Below are 22,212 nucleotides of genomic sequence, written 5' to 3' on the forward strand. Positions count from 1 at the left end.
GAAGAATGTGCCAATATGAGAATTAGAGACATAGATCATATTAATATAAGTCCACATAGCTAGGAAACAATGCTAAACACTGAAAAAGGCCATTTATAAGATAGTTCCCCTTTAAATAAGCTAATTTCCCAAAATGTTGGAGTTTTCCTTTAACATATGTTCTACATTACTTATAGTCACACTATCAAAATTAAATGTACAATTTTTATCTTTCATTATTTTATTTTTTATTAATAAATAAGATTTTTCATTATCTATTGTTTGCATATTATGTGTGTGTGTGTGTGCGTGGCAGGGGTGTAAAAAGTACCCAGAAATTATACTTAAGTGAAAGTATGGGTACTGTCTCAAAATCTGACTCAAGTAAAAGTCAAAGTATCTGGCTAAAAACACACTTGAGTAAAAGTAAAAAAGTCCTACTTTTAAATGTACTTAAGTACTAAAAAGTAAAAGTACATTTATTTTTTAAAGGGATAGACCAGGGGTCTCAAACTCATTCCATTGTGGGCCAAGTTTTCATTTTAACTATACATTGCACCAGGTGAGTTAAGGTGAGCCAATTAGTGAAATCATCAGCTGGTGTTTAGGCAAGGCTGGAATGAAACCAAGCATACACTCTGCCCACAATGGAATGTGTTCTGCGATAGACAATGCTGAAATTAAAGAACAGAGGACACTTTTTTTGCATTACAATTATTTAATGCACTTCTCCATTGAAGGTAAACTAACATGGACGGCATTCACATCACAGCATGAATAATATGACAATATTAAAAACAGAATGGTGTATCCTGAATAATATCACAATATTAACCACAGCATACTGGATTATCCTGAATAATATCACAATATTAAAAGCAGAATACTGGAGTACCCTAAATAATATCACAATATTAAAGACAGAATACTGGAGTACCCTGAATAATATCACAATATTAACCACAGCATAATGCGGATCTGACTGTCTATTCTTCTGATAGCAGGTATTTAATCAAAGATCCCCGCTTTCTAGTCTTGCACAAGGACCCAATCAGCAAGGGTATGGGCGGGTTCATTTTCCATTGATGGGGATTTGATTGGCTGTTTACCTGCGGTCGCAGGATTAATAACGTTAACGTTAGTTCGGCCAGATAAACAATTAAAATATACTAATTAAAATGATTGGACCTGTGAGATTTGTACTTTGTAGGTCTGCATTTTAAATGTAAGGAGTAAAAAGTATGTTTTTCTTCTCTGAAATGTAATGGAGTAAAAGTACAAAGTATACAAACCTAATAATACTCGAGTAAAGTACAAATCCCCCAAAACAGTACTTAAGTATTGTAACGAAGTACAATTACTCAAGTACTTTACACCCCTGGTGCGTGGTGTGTCTGTGTGTGTGTGTGTGTGTGTGTGTGTGCGTCTAGAAGTCTAGAAGAAGCCTTTACAAGCAAAATGTTGAAGTATCAACTGTTATACCATATAAGATAAGATATTCCTTTATTAATCCCCTTGGGGAAATTCCAGTGACACACACATACAGATCATCGTCTCATTAATAACATCACAATCATTAAATGTTTACAGTAACAACGGTGCAAAGTAATTATGTCTACTACCATTTCACTCACACACAATCTGTTAATAACGTTTTCATTCAATCAACCAAACCACAAAAACAAAACAACTGGATGAATGAATGAATGAAAACTTTATTTAACAGATTGCAGAATGGGTACAATACAGTACGGCTCAATACACACAATTGTTAAGGGGATGCAGACCAGAGAAAGACTTTCGTCTTGTTTACATCAGGGTCCCCCATTTTCAATTCATAGTGACATTTATGACATACACAACATACATGACATCATGCCGAATTGCAGCCTCCCGTAGGTGCTCTTTAAGAGCGGTTTTGAATGTGGGCAGGGGTAAAGTGGGTTTTAGGAGTGAGGTTAAGCAGTCGTCTGACCAGTTTGTTTTGTGATGTTTGTAATCTTGTTTTAGTGCCTTTGAGGTGCTTTGGTACCATGAGGTGCAAGCATAGTCGTAGTACCCTTGAATGAGTGCTCCTGCCAGAGACTTCAGGGTATTCTTGTTTACCAGAGAGGAGATCCGGTACAAGAATCTTGTTTGTTGGTCAACTTTTTTGATACCCTGGGGAGGGTGGTAATAGTCATGTGTTCTGACAGGTATCAGTCCTATGGTGATAGTCATGTGTTCTGACAGGTATCAGTCCTATGGTAATAGTTATGTGTTCTGACAGGTATCAGTCCTATGGTAATAGTTATGTGTTCTGACAGGTATCAGTCCTATGGTGATAGTTATGTGTTCTGACAGGTATCAGTCCTATGGTAATAGTCATGTGTTCTGACAGGTATCAGTCCTATGGTGATAGTCATGTGTTCTGACAGGTATCAGTCCTATGGTGATAGTCATGTGTTCTGACAGGTATCAGTCCTATGGTGATAGTCATGTGTTCTGACAGGTATCAGTCCTATGGTGATAGTCATGTGTTCTGACAGGTATCAGTCCTATGGTGATAGTTATGTCTTCTGACAGGTCAGGTATCAGTCCTATGGTAGTATGTGTTCTGACAGGTATCAGTCCTATGGTAGTATGTGTTCTGACAGGTATCAGTCCTATGGTAGTATGTGTTCTGACAGGTATCAGTCCTATGGTAGTATGTGTTCTGACAGGTATCAGTCCTATGGTAGTATGTGTTCTGACAGGTATCAGTCCTATGGTAATAGTTATGTGTTCTGACAGGTATCAGTCCTATGGTAGTATGTGTTCTGACAGGTATCAGTCCTATGGTAGTATGTGTTCTGACAGGTATCAGTCCTATGGTAATAGTTATGTGTTCTGACAGGTATCAGTCCTATGGTAGTATGTGTTCTGACAGGTATCAGTCCTATGGTAGTATGTGTTCTGACTGAAATGTGGCTGTTGCACTTGCTGCTTGGCCCCTGGTATATTTTTTGCTATATTTGCTATTTATGTTTGTCACCCCTTTGTTGAAATGCATCCAATCCAGTTACTCCTTTAAGTTCAAGTTTTTTTTAAGTTTCCAAGTTATGTTTTAATAAACATCTTTGGACCAATGTGTCCCTAAACTTAAACTAATTGGTGTCGTTGCATGATTTTTGCCATTTTGTTATTGTGAAATTGGTATTACATTTTAATTCTGAGTGGCATTCAAAAGTCTTAAAAAGACTTAAATCTGACTGGGCTCAACCTGCAGATACCCTGCCTTAACAACTGTGTGTATTGAGCTTTACTGTATTGTACCCATTCTGCAATCTGTTAATAAAGTTTTCAATCAATCAATCAATCAACCCAATGATACCAGTACATAATGCTACCAGTACACAATGATACCAGTACACAATGCTACCAGTACACAATGATACCAGTACACAATGCTACCAGTACACAATGCTACCAGTACACAATGATACCAGTACACAATGATACCAGTACACAATGCTACCAGTACACAATGATACCAGTACACAATGATACCAGTGTAAACTACTAAGGAGTCGGTCGCAGTCAACCAGCACCAGCTAACGGGTCTGACCCTTTAGCTCGGCTGGTTAGAGCGGCCGCCTGTGGATCCTATGGTCCCAGGTTCTAATCCACTCAGTTACATTGGTGACAGCGGTGCGATCTCACTGCCCTGTCAATCTGTATCCAGGTTCACGTAGCGATGGGGGCGGGATCTCAGTGCCTTAACCCCGCGAAGTGCATGCATGGACGAAAGAGCGTACGAGGACGCACTTCTTGGTTTTTAAAGGAACACTCCAACATTTTGGGAAATTAGCTTACCGTCTTCTCCAGAGAGAGACAAGAAGATAGATACCAGTTTCCTCTCTGTGCATTCAGTAGAAATCTATCTGGCTGCATGTTAGCCTAGCTTAGCACAATGAATGGAAGCGGCCAGTGCTGGTTAGCCTTCGGGAGAGGTGTTAGTTGGACAATGCCTAGGCTACCCGCAGTGATGTACCTGAACGCGTTCAATGAACGATCGTTCATGAACGCGTTCGTATTTTGGGCGAACTTGAACTGAACGTACTGTATATCCGCTAAATGAACGTAATTGAGAACGCGTTCATTCTCAGCCCTGTGTAACGGAGTTCAAAAGTGCGTTCATTCTCAGCACTCTATTATAACGGCGTTCAAAGATGTGCCATATTTCATAATGCATTTCAGCCGAAAACTCAGTTAAAACACTGTAAACAGGCTTAAATATTATGCGTAAAACCACCCGATCTGGCAACCAGCCTGTCACCCCCTGCTACGTCATCAGACTCCTCCTCACAACAAGCAGTGGAACAGGAATCTGCGCGCAGATTAGAAGCCGAGAGCTGCAGCAGCAGCAGCACTCGCTCAGTCGGAGTCAGACTCTACCTCTAGACGTCACGTCGGCGTATGCATTTAAAAGAGTTTACAATTCAAACTATTTGATAAACTTCTACTTTCAGCCCGGAAATGCATTCTGATAAACTGGATTAAGGATAAGCCTCCATTTTTACAAATGTGGTATAGAGGGATCTTCGGTGTGCTCCTACCCCATGAAAAACACTGTGCAATGCATAGAGTCAACAACGCTTCCTTTCAGGATGTGTGGGCCCCACTATTAGACTATTTTCCTGCTGAAATGTATCGGATCCTTCTAAAGGCCCAGTGCCCCATTGTATGGACAGACCGTCACCTAGGATAGGAAAAAATAAATATATACTGTCTACATGTGAATGCGCTCGAGGCAAGTGCAATACTGTACAGTGCCTGTCTTGGTCTGCTTTCCTTTTTGCTTGTTTTTCTTTTTGTTTTGTTTTTGCTTGCTTATGGTGTGGATGATGGCATAGAGATGAACTGGAGGACCCCCCCCCCCCTTGTCCCAATGCGTGTTTTTGTAATGTAAGTAACTGTACGTGAAAAATCTATAATAAAAAAAATTAAAAAAGAACTAAAAATAACTAAATTAGTTCATTTTTGAAACCATGAACTTTAGTTCAACATTTTGAATTATGAACTATGAACTGAACTAGTTCATTTTAAAAATTTTGAACTGTGAACTGAACTAGTTCATGTAGAAAGTGAACTTTCCCAACACTGGCTACCCGGTCATGTCCGCTTCCATTCATTGTGCTAAGCTAGGCTAACATGCAGCCAGGTAGCTTTCTACTGAACGCACAGAGAGGAAACTGGTATCTATCTTCTTGTCTCTCTCTGGAGAAGACGGTAAGCTAATTTCCCAAAATGTTGGAGTGTTCCTTTAACTATTTTAAAAACGCTCAGCTGGTTAGTGCAGCCACCTGTGGATTCTATGGTCAAATCCACTCGATTAACACCAGTACACAATGCTACAAGTACACAAGGCTATTTAATATGGGTGTAAGGTACACCTATCCGTACCAAACCGAACCGTTTCAGTGTGTACCGTACCGAATGGCTGAGTAGTGTACCGAACAAATACAAAAAAAAAATTCGACAGGGAGGTAGAGCAGTCGTCTGGCAATCCGGAGGTTCCCGGTTCGATTCCCGCTCCTCCCAGGCAGCGTGTCGATGTGTCCTTGAGCAAGACACTTAAGCCCTAATTGCTCCCGATGAGCAGGTTGGCACCTTGCATGGTTGCCTCCGCCGTTGGTGTGTGAATGGGTAAAATGTGAGTAACAAATTGTAAAGCGCTTTGGATAAAAGCGCTATATAAAAAAGCAGCCATTTACCATTTAATATAATTATTATAAAAAAAAATTTAAATGTAGGAAGTCGATTATTAATTTCAATATAGAATATTCGGTGACCGCCCTACAAGTACAATTAGTTACTGCACACTACATCACCCCTGAGTGGAACATGGAAAGCCAAACTTTCCCCCACTGTACCGAAAACCCGTACCGAACCTTGACTTCAAAACCGAGGTACGTACCATACTGTGGTTTTTGTGTACAGTTACACCCCTACTATTTAATGATCATGACAGGGTTATCAGCTCAATTAAAAAAACTAAATGGCAGGTTGGTATTTGGTTAGATTGAAACTTAAAGACGTAACTGTCGGGAGTGAAGTACTTGTTTGTGTGAGATCTGTGTGAGACCCAAATGAGGTTCTAATTCTGGTTCAGGCCTTCTAGCAATGCTGGAATACAAAACTCAGTTCTGGTGTAAGGGCTCACACAAACATTTGATCATAAATTCATTGTCTATGGAGCAGCCCCCGATTTTACATCCCAGTGACATCACGGTGTCAAACTCATTTTCACAGAGGGCCACATCAGCATTATGGTTGCCCTCAAAGGGCCAAAGACCGTATAAATGTTAATGTAAAATAAATGTAGCTACTCATTTACATATTGTTAAACATGTTGTTTCTGTATTTATTACTTATTCAAGTTACACTATATGCATTTGCATAGATGTAAAAATATATGTTAGCTTATGTTATTTTAACAAATAATTTTAGTTTATCAGAACCCCATATTACTCCATCAATCAATGATCAAACCATTCAAGTAAATAACACAGCATAAGGAAACAACAAGCCCTGTCTACTGTAGCCAAAATTAAGTCAACCAAAGAAGGGGACACCTCGTACCTAGCAAAACCAGAGGAAATATCCTCAGCCTTCGCAGAGTTTTATAAAATGCTTTATAAGAACACCGGTACCTGTAATGAAGTGAATGAGATAAAAACCTTTTTGCAAAACATTAATCTCCCAAATCTGTCAGAATCGGCAAGAGACGAAATGGAAGCCCCTATTACAGATTTTGAAATCGGAGAAGTAATTAGAAATCTCAAAAATAATAAAAGTCCAGGTCCGGATGGTTTTTCTAACGATTTCTATAAGACATTCGTGGACATTTTAGCCCCCTTGTTACTGAAGGCATACGACCACTCATTCCAGACAAACACGTGGGGGGATGCCATTATCACAGTAATACACAAAGAAGGGAAAGACGCAACACTATGTGGGTCCTACCGTCCAATAGGTTTGCTCAACTGTGATTTAAAGGTGCTCACCACTATTTTAGCCCGGAGGATGAACTCAGTTATAAAATAAATTATACACCCTGATCAAACAGGATTCATCACAGGCAGATATTCTGGTAATAATATACGAAGGCTCTTGAATGTTATGGCGTTTTCCCAGAAGGGTCAGGATAAAGCAATGGTCTTAGGGCTGGATGCCGAAAAGGCTTTTGACCGGGTTTCATGGGAATTTTTATTTCAAACTTTAGAAAAATTTGGTTTTGGCCCAATATTTATTAATTATATTAGAGTATTATATTCAGATTTGAAGTCCTCTGTGCGTGTGAATGGCAACATTTCTACTCCCTTCAGCCTACAACGGGGAGTTAGGCAGGGTTGCAGTCTTTCTCCTCTACTGTACGATATTTCAATAGAAGTGCTGGCCCAGTTGATAAGGGAAGAGGTGAATATCAGGGGAGTGAACGTGGGAGGGGAAGAACATAAGATTTCATTGTATGCGGACGATGTCCTCCTCTACCTATCCGACCCAGTGAGGTCGATTCCATGCCTTATGAGTAAAATTAAAACATTTGGTTATTACTCTGGATATAAAATTAACATAAGACAAAACAGAGGCACTGGCTATTGGGGGGAACATTTCTCAACAGGCCAGATCCCTCTTCCCTTTTAAATGGCCAAGCACTGGTATTAAATATTTATGCATTACCATAACACCCACATTTGACCAATTGTATAAAGCCAACTACACAAGGCTTATCAATAAGATCAGAGAGGAAGTGGATAGATGGACTGTTCTGCCTCTTTCCTTGATATGGAGGGTGGAAATGATCAGAATGAACATACTCCCTAGACTTCTGTATCCGTTTCAAATGCTGCCCATCCCAATTGATAACCCCACTTTTAATTTACTAAATCGATTACTCTCACGTTACCTAGTGCGTTTCAAAACATTACAGCTGGCCAAAACTGCTGGCGGTTTGGCCCTCCCTAACCTCAAATATGATTTTTGGGCTGCTCAACTTAGACCCTTGCACACCTGGATTACAGATGATTTGTCATCAAGATGGTTAAAAATGGAAAAAGACTTATCTACACAGAAACAACTTACTACCTTATTATTCTCTGGACATAAGATAAGGGAGGACTCAATAGGTGTGTGGTCCAGATTTACGATACAAATATGGAGAGAGGTCCAGAAAGAGTTCAGGTTGCCTTCAACATCGGGCCTGATGTTGAAGCTTTTGATACAAGAGATCATGAGATGTTACTGAAAAAGATGGACAGGTTTGGTGTCAGAGGGGTTGCTCTAGACTGGCTGAAAAGTTATATTAGTAACAAACTAACAGGCAGCAATTTGTTCTGATGGGTCAGCACAAGTCACAATGCTTAAACATTACCTGTGGTGTTCCACAGGGGTCAGTATTGGGACCCAAATTGTTAATTTTAATAGTAAGAAGCATTTTGTATGAAAGTATTCTGTACTTCTGTATGACAACTATTAAAGAAACTTGAAACTTGAAACTATGTAAAGTATCTGACATACTGAAACTTGTTGTCTTTGCGGATGACAAACATTTTATGTTCGGGGGATGACCTTCAGCAGCTTTTAGAAGTGGCAAACATAGAAATGGACAAATTAAAAGGTTGGTTCAACACAAATAAGTTATCACTCAATTTGTAAAAAAAAAAAAAAAACGTTATGATATTTGGAAATTGTAAAATAATCACTGATCCTCAACTGAAAATTGATAATGTAATAATTGAGAGAGTATATACAAACAAGTTTCTAGGGGTCTTAATAGACCACAAACTCTGCTGGAAACCCCATATAAAATATTTGTGTTCAAAGTTAGCGAGAAGTATTGGTATACTGGGCAAGACTAGATATATCCTGAATCAGAAAACTCTATATACATTATATTGCACACTCATTGTACCATATCTATCATATTGTGTTGAAATCTGGGGAAATACTTATAAAAGCAACTTACAAAAGTTCAAGTTCAAGTTCTTTAATAGTTGTCATACAGAAGTACAGAATACTTTCATACAAAATGCTTCTTACTGTTACGCTCCAGAGACTGTGCTAGACAAGATAGTATCAAATAACATAATAACATAATATAGCATGAATTTAGAAGAAGAAAATGAGGTCACAGTGTTCGGTATAGACATATGTACAATGTTCTGAGTTACCATATAATATACAATACACAATACTATGCAGTGTACTAATGTACAGTACTATCTAGTGCAAAGCAGAAATGGGATGAGGTACAATTTTAGGTACAATTTACAGTAAGGTGTACGAGTTGTAGTGCAATCCTTCATCCATAAATATAAAGTGTGGGGAGTGGGTGCTACAGTGTGTTTGTTTAAAGTGGGTGTGTGCTATAAAGTGTGTGGAGTGGGTGCTACAGTGTGTTTGTTTAAAGTGAGTGTGTGCGTGTGGATGTGTGTGCTATGTGCGTTTGGTGGTTGTTGTTGTGTAGTGTTCATTCATTGTTCGTTTAGCAGCCTGATGGCCTGGGGATAGAAGCTACTTCTGAGTCTTTCTGTGCTCGCCTTGAGACTCCGGTATCGCTTGCCTGACCGCAGCAGTTCAAAGAGGCAGTTGTTCGGGTGACTGGAGTCTTTAATGATTCTCTTAGCCTTGCCCTTGCAACGCTTGTAGTAAATGTTCTGGAGGGTGGGGAGCCCCCCTCCAATTGTGCGTTCGGCTGCACGTGTCACTCTTTGTAGTCTGCTTCGGTCTTTTGCAGTGCTATTCCCAAACCAGGAGGTGATGTTGCCGGTCAAGATGCTCTCTATTGTACATGAGTAGAAGTTCTTAAGGATCTTCTGGCTGACTTGGAACTTCCTTAGGCGCCTGAGGAAGTAGAGGCGTTGTCGTGCCTTCTTCACCACACTGTTAATGTGTGTGGTCCATGTCAAGTCCTCGGATATGTAGGCTCCGAGGTACTTGAAGCTGTTGACTCTCTCAACCGGTGCCCCGTCGATGCTGAGGGGGCTGTAGTCCTTGACCCCCGACCTCCTGAAGTCCACAATCATCTCCTTTGTTTTGCTGACGTTCAGGGAGAGGCTGTTTTCCTGGCACCATCCCGCCAGGACCTTGACCTCTTCCAGGTAGGCCCTCTCGTCGTTGGCAGAGATCAGGCCCACCACCACTGTGTCGTCAGCAAATTTGACGATTGTATTGCTACTCCGCTGAGCCACACAGTCGTGTGTGTACAGGGAGTAGAGGAGGGGACTCAGAACACAGCCCTGGGGGGCCCCTATGTTGAGGGTGATGGATGAGGAGGTGCAGTTGCCTGCTCTCACCACCTGGGGTCTGCCAGTCAGGAAGTCCAAGACCCACTGGCAGAGGTCATAGCCCAAGCCCAGGTCCCTGAGCTTGGCTATGAGTATGGAGGGGACTATGGTATTGAATGCCGAGCTGTAGTCGATGAATAGCATTCTCACATAGTTCCCCTGCCTCTTGTCCAGGTGTGATGCTGCTGTGTGCAGCACATGGGATATGGCGTCCTCCGTGGACCTGTTGGGGCGGTATGCAAATTGCAGGGGGTCCATGTTGATGGGGAGGGAGGAGCAGATGTAGCCCTTTACTAGCTTCTCAAAGCACTTCATGGCTATGGAGGTGAGAGCTACAGGGCGGTAGTCGTTGAGGCAAGCAGGCTTAGATTTTTTGGGTACAGGGATAATAGTGGACTTCTTCAGGCAGGTGGGGATGACAGCCTGTTCTAAGGACAGGTTAAATATGTCAGTGAATACTGGGGCCAGTTGGTCGGCACAGACTTTTAGGACGCGGCCGGGGATGCCGTCCGGACCTGCTGCCTTCCTGATATTCACTTTTTTAAAGGTCCGCCTCACCTCATGCTCTGTTACCCTGAACACTGCGCCTCCATCAGCAGCCGACCCCCCCCCCCCCCCATTGCCGAGGCTTGTGAGCTGGTGTTGTTATTACCAGCATCAAACCTCGCATAGAAGGTATTGAGGTCGTTTGCTAAGGAGATGTCACTGTTCAGTTTGAGGGAGGCGCCTTTGTAGTCTGTCATCGTTTTGAGCCCCTGCCACATAGCTCTAGAGTCAGCTTGTTCAAACTGGAGTTCAATTTTATCCCTGTAGCGCCGTTTGGCCTCTGACACTGTCCTCCTTACGTTGTGTCGCGCCACCTTGTGGTCATTCATGTTGCCTGCCACTAGGCCGTCATTGTATGCTTTGGTGCGCTCTCTCAGAGCTTCACGGACGGATTTGTCTACCCAGGGTTTTTGATTTGGGTAAACTTTCATTTTGGTAGTGGGGATTGTTTCTTTCACCCTAGTACAAACATAGTCCAGCACTGTCTCCGTGTAGGCATTAATGTTATCTGTGTCGCGGAACACAATCCAGTCTGTGTGGTGAAACACTGACCGGATCGTCTCTTCTGACGTCAGATCCCATTTCTGCACCTCTCGCGAGACTACGGGAGTACTTTTAATTCTCTGTTTGTACTTTGGTGAAAGAAAAATTGACGCGTGATCTGATTTACCAAAGCCACTATCAGAAGATATGCACACTGCAAAAAAGAGCCATACGGATAGTACATCATGGTAGATATTTAGATCACACAAATAGTCTGTTTGTAAGGAGTCAAACATTAAAATTCATGGACTTAATCAAATTCAAATCTGCACAAATGTTTCTGGCAATAAAAAACAAATTACCAAGCAACATTAAAAAAAGTGTTCACGGCTAGAGAGTGTTTACAATTTTAGAGGGACATTAGCTTTAAAGCAACCTACGGTACGTACAACTCTTAAAAGTATGTGCATTGCAGTTTGTGGGGTATCACTCTGGAATGGTCTGGATGCGAATATAAAATTAAGCAAAAATATCAATACATTTAAAGGTAGCTATAAACAAGCACTTATGGACACATAAGAGAGAGGAGCTCGAGCAGTAATGTGACTGCCGATAATTTTTTTCTTATTTGGATATATAATTTTTTTTTTTACTTTTATTTAATTTTTTATTATTTGTTTTTATTTTAATTAAATTATAATGTCAAATATTGTAAGGAAGGGGCAGGGCTTGATACGTATTTACCTTTTTGTTTTTTAAAACTTGTTTTATGTTTCTATGTTCAAGACAAATAAAAATCAAATCAAATCAAATCAAAACATCGGGCCTGACCTCAATTGGTTTCATTGGGGACTTTACACCATCAACTTTGGATGCAGGATTCAGTGGATGGAGGACAAAGGGTCTGAAATTTGTTCACAAACGTATTCACTCCGGCCAGCTTAAATCTTTCGAACAACTCAGAGTGGAGTTTAGCCTTCCTAGTACTGACTTTTTCAGATGTCTCCAATTAAGACATTTTAAAACCAGGAAGATCGGGACAAAATTCGACACCCTTCTGCTATAGAACGCTTTATAGCTAATATCCAAATTGATGCTTCAATACAAAAAATTCTTTCTAAATTATATCAAAACCTAATATCAATGAACCCCAACGACTCGCTATACATTAAGTTGAAGTGGGAGGCTGAGGTCCAACAGGAGATCTCACAAGAGGAGTGGTTCGATGTTTGTACTGAAGCACATAAGGTGACTAATTCCCGGGACCCAGGATTCGTACAGCAGGAAATATTGACTTGACAGAGGCCGCTTCAAGTTCATCCCCATCAAACACCTCCGCAGATACCGAACATATCATCCGGAAAATGGAGGAAATGGGGAAGACAATAATGAAGGAAATGATCCTCCAATCACAACTGTCGGAGAAGATAATAACTCAAAAAGTAGATGCTATTAAAGAATCTATTGAAGGCAAAATTGATGCGCTGAGAGCGGACGCCGACGCACAGAATAAACGCACCGAGGCTCTGGAGAAAGTAGTGGAAGCCCACGAAATCAATTTCACTCGCATCTACAATGAAGTAGAGGCTAACAAAGTTAACCTAACTGCTGAGATGAAGGGGAACTACAATGAAATCAAGACGGAGCTCAGCGAAATAACGTTGGAGCTTACGCGAATCAATAAAGAACAGAAAGCCAAAATATTCGAGATGGAATATCAAAAACGCAAGCTGAATATTCGTATTGTCGGTCTGGACGAATCAGTGAGATGTGCAAACCCTGAAGAGTTTGCCACAGAATTACAGAAAATCTTGGGAACAGAGATCCTTCCTAAAATACCGGAGGTGGATCAGTGCTTCAGATTGGGACCCCGCTCCAGTGACAATAACGCTAAGCCCAGAGTGATATTGGTTATCCTGCGCCAAGTCAGAATAAAAGAAATTATTATTCGTGAAACTCGCAGGATGAAAGGCAATCTGAAATACATGGAGGTACCAATACACTGCTTTGAAGATTATTGTCATGATGTAGTGGAACTGCGTGCCAAGTTCAAGACGGTGATGTCTCAACTATACCTGGGGAAATACAGACCCCTACTAATATACCCTGCAATACTTCGCATCGTCGACAAACAAGGAGCAAAGGTTCTCCTCAACTCGCCTGAAGATGCAGCCAAATTCCTGTCTGAACAACACGCAGAATAGTGTATAAATGGCCTTTTAAATCTCAGTTATGCAAGGTCACCATATAGTACAACCTTTAATAACCGAGGATTTGGGACAGAGAGACCTACGTGCTCAGAGTTTTTGAATGCTTTCCCCGACGTGTTTATATTATTGCGGACATATTGGATTTAAGATTGGAACACTCCAGAACATACTGGAACATTCAGACAATGTAAAAATGACATATTGGAATAATCTAGAACATCGAAGCATTCTTTGATATATGGAGCATTCTGGAATATCAGCAATACGTGGTCATTCACTCTACCAGAAGCCCCTCGGGGGAATAATCAACAGCTATCTAGATGATCGCCCACCCCGGTCAGGGAAATGCTGCATATACGTATTTAAAAACTGTTTTTTTATTAATGGGAAATAATTTCACTACTTCTCCAATTTATACTTTAGATGTTTAAGCAGATCTAAGTTAATGTTCTCTTCCTTTTACTTGTTTTTTTTTCTTTTTCATCCGCTCTCTCTGATTTATTGAGGCTCTCTCTTCAGTTCAATACCTTCATATTATTCATGGGTTACTATAAATTACACAAGTTCATATAAAATGTAAGTGATTAGGGCATGACAATTGAAGCTTATTTTTGGTCTTTATTTTTAGTTTATCTCATTTAAATTTTTATTTATTTATTTTTTACGGGTAAGTGGCCAAGCCACAGTCGACATTCTACTTATGGTAGAATTTAGAGTGTTAGATCCTATGGTATACATAGGAATGTTAAGGATAATTGGATCATTCTGGGATATCCGGTGGTGCAAGGGAGGGAGTCATACGCAAAGGTTGTGTTCATGGAACACAATCCTGTACGACTCTCGGTGGGAGGGAAGGGTAGGGGATTTTTATTTGTATATATGTATGTTTTTAAGCTCTCAACGGGACCTCACTAGTGGGATGTATATCTATTATCGCCTCGCACTCTAGAAGCATTACCAAAAATTACAATGCAACATGTATAGACTATGGCTAGTTTGAATATAATGATATGGAACACCGGGGGAATAAATAACCAACTCAAACGCAAAAGCGTGCTCACACTGATGAAAAAAGAACATGTGGACATTGCTCTGCTAAGCGAAACACACATTCTAGGGAAAGACATAGGTAAATTAGCGGACAACATATACCATAATATCAGTCACTCCTCTATTGGTACGAGAACTCGGGGTGTAGCAATAGTCGTTAAACGTAAGTTGAATATTGTACTAAAGGGAGTATGGTCTGATGTAGAAGGTCGGATAACTATAGCTAAGATTGAACATAAGAACAGGAAAATAGCGTTGATAGCGGTATACGCCCCAAATTTGTACGAAGAAGATTTCTTCACTACACTAACCAATGCAATGTTAGACATTCCCGATTACTCATTTATAATAGGAGCGGATTTTAATGCCATCTGGAACCCAAGGATGGACAAATCTTACCTCGCCTTTTCCAGCGAACAAAAGAATTCATCGAAGGCATTAAAGGATTGGTCAAAGATTACAGGTGTAAAGGACTTATGGCGGTTACTTAATCCCACGACCCGAAAGTACTCTTGTCGATCTGCGAGACATAAGACACTATCCAGAATAGATTATGTCTTTGCATCACAGAGACTATTTGATAATTATGAAGTGGAAATGATACCCAACGCACTATCAGATCACTGTTATTTACTCCTTAAAGGTACATTTGGTATACTATCCTCCCGAGCCCCAAGATGGCGATTTAACTCGTTGCTGCTTAATAACAAGGAATTCATTACACAACTCAAAGAAGCTCTTATAGTATTCCAACGGGAGAATGCAAACTCGGTGCAAGACCCCAGAATAATATGGATGTCGGTAAAGGGAATGATCAAAGACTTCACGGATAGCTTTTCCTCCAAAATGCGCAAGAATCAAAGCACAAAACTGGATGAGCTGGAAACGCTTTACTCAACGTTATTTAATTCTCTGAAATACAACAACTCAACTCGACTAGAAAATCAAGTTAACGTACTAAAAATAGAGATCAATGCCATATACAGACAACAATCGGAAATACAAATACGCAGCACAAGACAACAGCAGTACTCCCACGGTTCCAAACCCAGCCACCTATTAGCCATGCGATTAAGAATTAATGCAACATTTGCAGATATAACTACCATTAGAGCACAACAAGTACTTGTAACAGATCCTGTAAAAATAAACGATACATTCAAAGTATTCTACTCCGACTTATATAAATCAGAAATGACCTTCGATCAAAACAAAATGGACACATTTCTTAATCAAATTATTCTCCCTAAACTTTCAGAGGATGACGCTAAACAGTTAGAAATACCGATCACACTAGAGGAACTCAAGAAGGCCATAACCGCAATGAAAAGTGGTAAGGCTCCAGGAAGAGACGGTTTCCCATCAGAAATGTACCTTTCTTGTTGGGACATAATTGGCCCCTTATTACTAAATATGATCTTATACTCAGTCAAGGAGGGGAACTTCCATAAAATTGACAATATTGCACTCATAACAGTCCTCCTTAAAAAAGACAAAGACCCCAACGAGTGCGGTAGTTATAGACCTTTAAGCCTCCTCGGAACAGATATCAAACTGTACTCTAAGGTATTAGCCATCAGATTACAAAAGCATATGACGTCTTTAGTTCACCCGGACCAAACTGGCTTCATAGGAGGCCGCCTGATCACTGAGAACATAAGACGTATACTGCACGTACTTGATGCCGACAAGGAGGACACCATACCTAAGGCGATGCTGTCCCTGGATGCTATGAAGGCCTTTGACAGGCTGGAATGGTCGTATCTGTGGGCAGTGCTAGAAAGGATGGGGTTAGGAAAAGGATTCATCGATATGATTAAAGTATTATACAAAGACCCATCGGCCATGATTACAACAGGCACAATCATCTCTGAAATATTTCCGGTATCACGCTCTGCCAGACAGGGTTGTCCTCTTAGTCCCGGACTGTTCAATCTATCATTAGAGCCTTTAGCACAATATATAAGACAATCCCAATCCATAGAACCTATCGTAATCAAGGGCACACAACAAAAAATTTGTTTATATGCGGACGATGTAATATTGTTCATGAAAAACCCCAACACCACATTGCCTCATCTGCTCAAGTTGATTGAGGACTTTGGTGATTTATCGGGATCGGGAAGTCGGCTTTCCTTCCACTTAACACCCCTGCAAAAAAAGATACAACCCTCCCAGGACAGATACCGATGGTAAAACATTTCAGATGCTTGGGAGTGGAAATATTCCCTACCATAAGACAAACGGTGAAGCACAACTACACAAAAATCCAAAACAAAATCAAAGACGACCTTGATAGATGGGCAAAACTTAAAAACACAGTACAAGCACGGATATCAATAGTTAAGATGGATGTACTACCTAAAATCAACTTCTTCTGTTCAATGCTACCGTTACCCCCTCCAGAGGGTTACTGGAAAAGATTACACTCCTCCACATACAAATTTATTTGGAATAACAAACCACCACGTATAAAAAGATCCACCGCACAGAGAAATAAAGCAGATGGTGGCATGGCATTTCCAGATTTTTTCCTATATTTTAAGGCGTACTCATTAAGTCCATTGACAACATGGTTTGACTCCCAAGCATTAGCATCTTGGAGAAAAATAGAAGAAAACATAGTAGCCCCACATAGACTGAAGGACATAGCATACACTAAACTACCAATCAAGCACTGTGAACGAAAATTTGGCCCCATAATTACTCATGCGATCCGGATATGGCGTGAATCACAAAAAAAAAATCCTAACCCACAAGAATGGCACAATCATACTCCCTTATTCAATAACAATGCTCTCTTAATTGGAAAACGACCTATAAGATTCCCTATATGGGAAGAGCAAGGCATACACTCATTAGGGGATGTTTTTAACAAACAGGGTTTTTGTAGTGATAAAGAAATACGCAAAAAAATTAATCTCACCAAGTCCACATGGCTTTTTCACAAACAGTTAGAGCTATGTTTGAAGTCTCACAGTGTTCCATTAGACAGACCAATTGAACACCACAGATACCACAAATTCTTCTACTCAAGAGAGACATCGAGAGGTTTTGTTTCAGAATTTTATCATCAATTACTAACGTCCTCGTATGAAACCCTCCAACTTGACTCTGTCTGGAGGAGGGATATACCAGACCTGGAAAATGACTTTGATTGGCAAGGAGCCTGGGCAAATGTCCGACTTACATCAAGGAACCCGGATCATCAACAAATCAATCTTAACTATATTCACAGGACATACTTGACTCCTATAAGACTGTGCCGAATGGGGCTCAAACAAGATTCCAAATGCACCCAATGTACAAATGGGGACGAAGGGACATTTATGCACATGTATTGGGACTGCTCACCAGTTAAGGCATTCTGGAAAGATGTGACCCAACAAATATCAAAACTCGTATCTTGGAATATACCTGTACACCCCTCGGTATTGCTGTTGAATGATGTTTTTGAGTTTGCAGTGAATCCACAGCTAAAGAGATTGGTTTTATCGGGTATCACAGTAGCCAAAAAGCTGATCGCATCACGCTGGTTTCAACCGGAAAAAATGTGCCGTAAAGTTTGGTTTCTTACATATCTCGATGTAATTTACCATGAAATATCTACAGCAAGAATTCTGGGTCTCAATGAATCCAAAATGTCAATGTGGTTAGAAGTGGTGGAGAGAATAAAAGCTAGCTTATAATGGTAGTGTCTGGTTAGGTGCGAGGGATAGTGGAGGTACTTCTCAAGGTGGGGTCCGGGAGGGGGGGGTTCGAGCTGAGCATATGTGTGTAGGTTTTTTTTTTAGATAACAGGTATTATGGGTATATCTTATATAAGACAACTAACTAAAAGGTGATCTCATTGGATGTGCCCTGACAATTAATGCTTGTATATCTTATCGTGTGTTGTCATGTTTGTTTATATGTTTGTTTAAAAAATAATAAAAAAAATAAAATACAAAAAAAAGGTGACTAATTCTAATTCCTGGAGAGAATATAAATGGAAGGTCATTAGTAGGTTTTTCAAGACCCCCTTATTGACTGCTAAAGCAGGTACGACTCCCACAAGCGAATGCTGGAGGGGATGTGGTGAACAAATAGGTAACCATACACACATTTTCTGGACATGCCCAAAACTATGTCACTTCTGGGATGATGTATTCAAGGATGTAAAAAAAGTATTCGACATGGACATCTCACAAGATTTCAAAACTGCCATCCTCGGAGTCATACCAGAGGGCATTGAGGGAAGGAAAAGTGTGTATCTTTTAATTGGTTAAAACCCAGTCCCCCAACACATAACCAATGGCTAAACAAAGTTAAAGAAATTCAGGACATGGAGAGGATGACTCATCTGATCAGGTTGCAAGGTAAACAGTTCGAATAAGGCTATAAAGGCAACGTATTACTTATTTTCATCTTATTATTTTCTATCTTATTCCCCATTTTATTGTAATTTTCTTTTTTAAATGGTTTAATCCACACATGTAGTATATTCTGGTTTACTTTTTATTTTTTATTAATGTATTTATTTTTGCGCCCCTTCCCCAAGCATAGATGTCTCTTGATGACACGGTACAGACAGGATGTTGGTTGAGAACTAGTTGTAAAATATATCTGCATATCGGTACCGTCTTGATTTTGTGCCGAATAAAAAAAAAATGAACGGGAAAAAGGATGCAATCCTAACTGCATGCATTTACATGCTTTTAAGAATAGTCAGTGATGGAAGATGAAAAGTTAGATTTTAGATTTATAATGCAATGATGGTGAAGATACAACCAAAGCTCTGGTATAAGAAAATGTTCACTACTACTGTACAACACCCAGAGAAGAGAGGTTGACATGTAGTATATTCTGGTTTACCCGTTTATTTATTTATTTTACTATTAATGTTTGTGTGTGTCCCCCACGCCCCTCCCCCTTCCCCAAGCATAGCTGTCTCTTGATGATACGGTACAGACATGTTAATGGAGAACGTGTTGTAAAGTATATCTGCATATCTGTACTGTCTTGATTTTGTGCTGAATAAAAAGAACATGATACAGAAAAATGCCCAATCAGAATTCTTACAGATAACAAAGGGTGTTCCACAGGGTTCCATCCTGGGTCCAGTCCTCTTCACCGTTATATAAATTATATTGTCCATTTACACGTGGATGATACAAATATACTGTATAGCTGACACTGCGTGTTATTTGAGTGTTTCCAAATGAATGAGCTACAGAAATCCAAAGTGTTTCTGTTTTGCAAAAGAAATTGGACTAATGTCTGACAAAGATCCCCCTGTTGCCTATATTGTCTGACTTTTCAATGATTTCACTCCTGGCTCTGACACATTATTATTATGCAACGGTTTACAATATCAGTTAACATGTTTTTATTGTTGTCTATTTTTAAAACTGAATCAAACCATAAACAAGGTGGCCTGTTGGGATGTTAGATCATAATGTTTAAAACTGTGATTTTATGTCTGCACTTTGTGCTCATATTCCTGTATTTTTTTCTGTTGTGAAGCACTTTGAACTGCAGTTTCTGTATGAAAGGTGCTATACAAATACAATTGTATTATATTATTATTATTACATGTACTTGGAATTACAACCTAAAAGTATATTTCAGTAGAATAGCCCTTTAAATACACCTTTCTATATTGCAGTTGCTGACATTTTCACTAGAGGATAATAATGAACGGACACCCCCATGAGAGACCTCACTTAGCACTTTGGATAAAAGCGTTAAATGCAGTCCATCTACCATTTACCACGAGCACTTCAGTAAAACAGCCCTGTTCTCATACAATAGAGCAAACAGTTGAGCAGTTAGCTGCTTGGAACTGATTGGCCAATCAGAAGAACAATAGACTCTTCCTCCATCAAACACAAGGTGATATTTCCTCCTCCAATCATATTGGAAGATAATTATTAGGATACACTTTGTGTAATCACTTTGCATCACTGTAATATCTGCAACTGCATATATTTGAGTTTAATTTGTACATATTTTACTTCATATATCAATATTCTGTCTCTTACAATATACTGGGTAAGCTAATCATAGGCAAATTAAGCCATGTTTTGACTCTGAGGGAAAAACCCTTGGGCCCTATGTGTGTCTGTTTACAGTCATGTTGGAAGAGAGACAACTATTGTTGGAAGAGAGGACTAGAGAGCAAGGCTCTATTAAAACCATGAAACTGGTGTTTGAAGATGAGTGTCAGAAGTTCTTCAGATGCAGATCACATTAGTTGGATTGCTGTCCAGGATGAACGTGTTGTTAAGTTAAGTATGTTGATAATCATCAGATTACAACATTTTAGGGGTTGACACCAGTGTTCATTTTGTCAACGAAAATGATGACTAAATATGGTAGTCAACTAAGCTTTTTGCCCTGACTAAATCTAGACTAAAACAAAAAAGACAAAATCAAGACTAAAACTGACTAAGACTAAAATGCTCAGACCTGTAGTTGACTAAAACTGACTAAACGAAAAGTTAATGAGGTGACTAAATATGATAAACGAAAAAGGAGCATTTGACACATGACTAAGACTAAAACTATTGGTTTGATTATGTCTTATGGTGTATATATGTGGAGCACTTCTATGCTCTATATGTATATATAATATTATTTTTGTACAGCCAGGGGTCATGTCTGCTTCACATGGGCTGTGGAAACGTTCGGTTCACTTTACTGTTTTTGTTATTTTAAGACTGGTGAGGGTCTTTAACTGTTTACATCTTTAACTCATTACGTTATGGGGGGAGTGGGGAGAGGGGCGTCTACATGAATCTATGATCCCAATAGGAATTAATGTGAATTTGACTGACTGTAGCGGTACATAGAATTGCATTACAAGAGAATAAAATACCTAAAACAAAAAAGACAAAATCAAGACTAAAACTGACTAAGACTAAAATGCTCAGACCTGTAGTTGACTAAAACTGACTAAACGAAAAAAATTAATGAAGGTGACTAAATATGATGAAAACGAAAAAGGAGCATTTGACACATGACTAAGACTAAAACTAAAATTAAAATAGCTGCCAAAATTAACACCAAATTAATGAAGGTGACTAATATGATGAAAACGAAAAAGGAGCATTTGACACATGACTAAGACTAAAACTAAAATTAAAATAGCTGCCAAAATTAACACTGGTTGACACCTGAATGAATATACTGGAATATATTGGTGCTTCTTTAAATCTTGAGATTGTCTGAAGCTCTTCCCATGCTGGTCAGTGGCAGCGCTTCCCCCCTGTATGAATGTGCTGGTGTGTCTTTAAATTATCAAAAGAAATGATTCCTCCACTGTCTTTAAGGCTTCTCTCCTGTATGAATGCGCTGGTGTTTCTTTAAGGCTCCAGACTGACTGAAGCTCTTCTCACACTGGTCACAGTTATGGGGCTTCTCTCCTGTATGAATGCGCTGGTGTCTCTTTAAGTTTCCAGACAGACTGAAGCTCTTCTCACACTGGTCACAGTTATAGGACTTCTCTCCTGTATGAATGCGCTGGTGTTTCTTTAAGTTTCCAGACAGACTGAAGCTCTTCTCACACTGGTCACAGTTATGGGGCTTCTCTCCTGTATGAATGCGCTGGTGTTTCTTTAAGTCTCCAGACTGACTGAAGCTCTTCTCACACT

Source organism: Notolepis coatsorum (assembly GCF_963971535.1).
Source record: "Notolepis coatsorum genome assembly, chromosome: 3".
Taxonomy (NCBI): Eukaryota; Metazoa; Chordata; class Actinopteri; order Aulopiformes; family Paralepididae; genus Notolepis; species Notolepis coatsorum.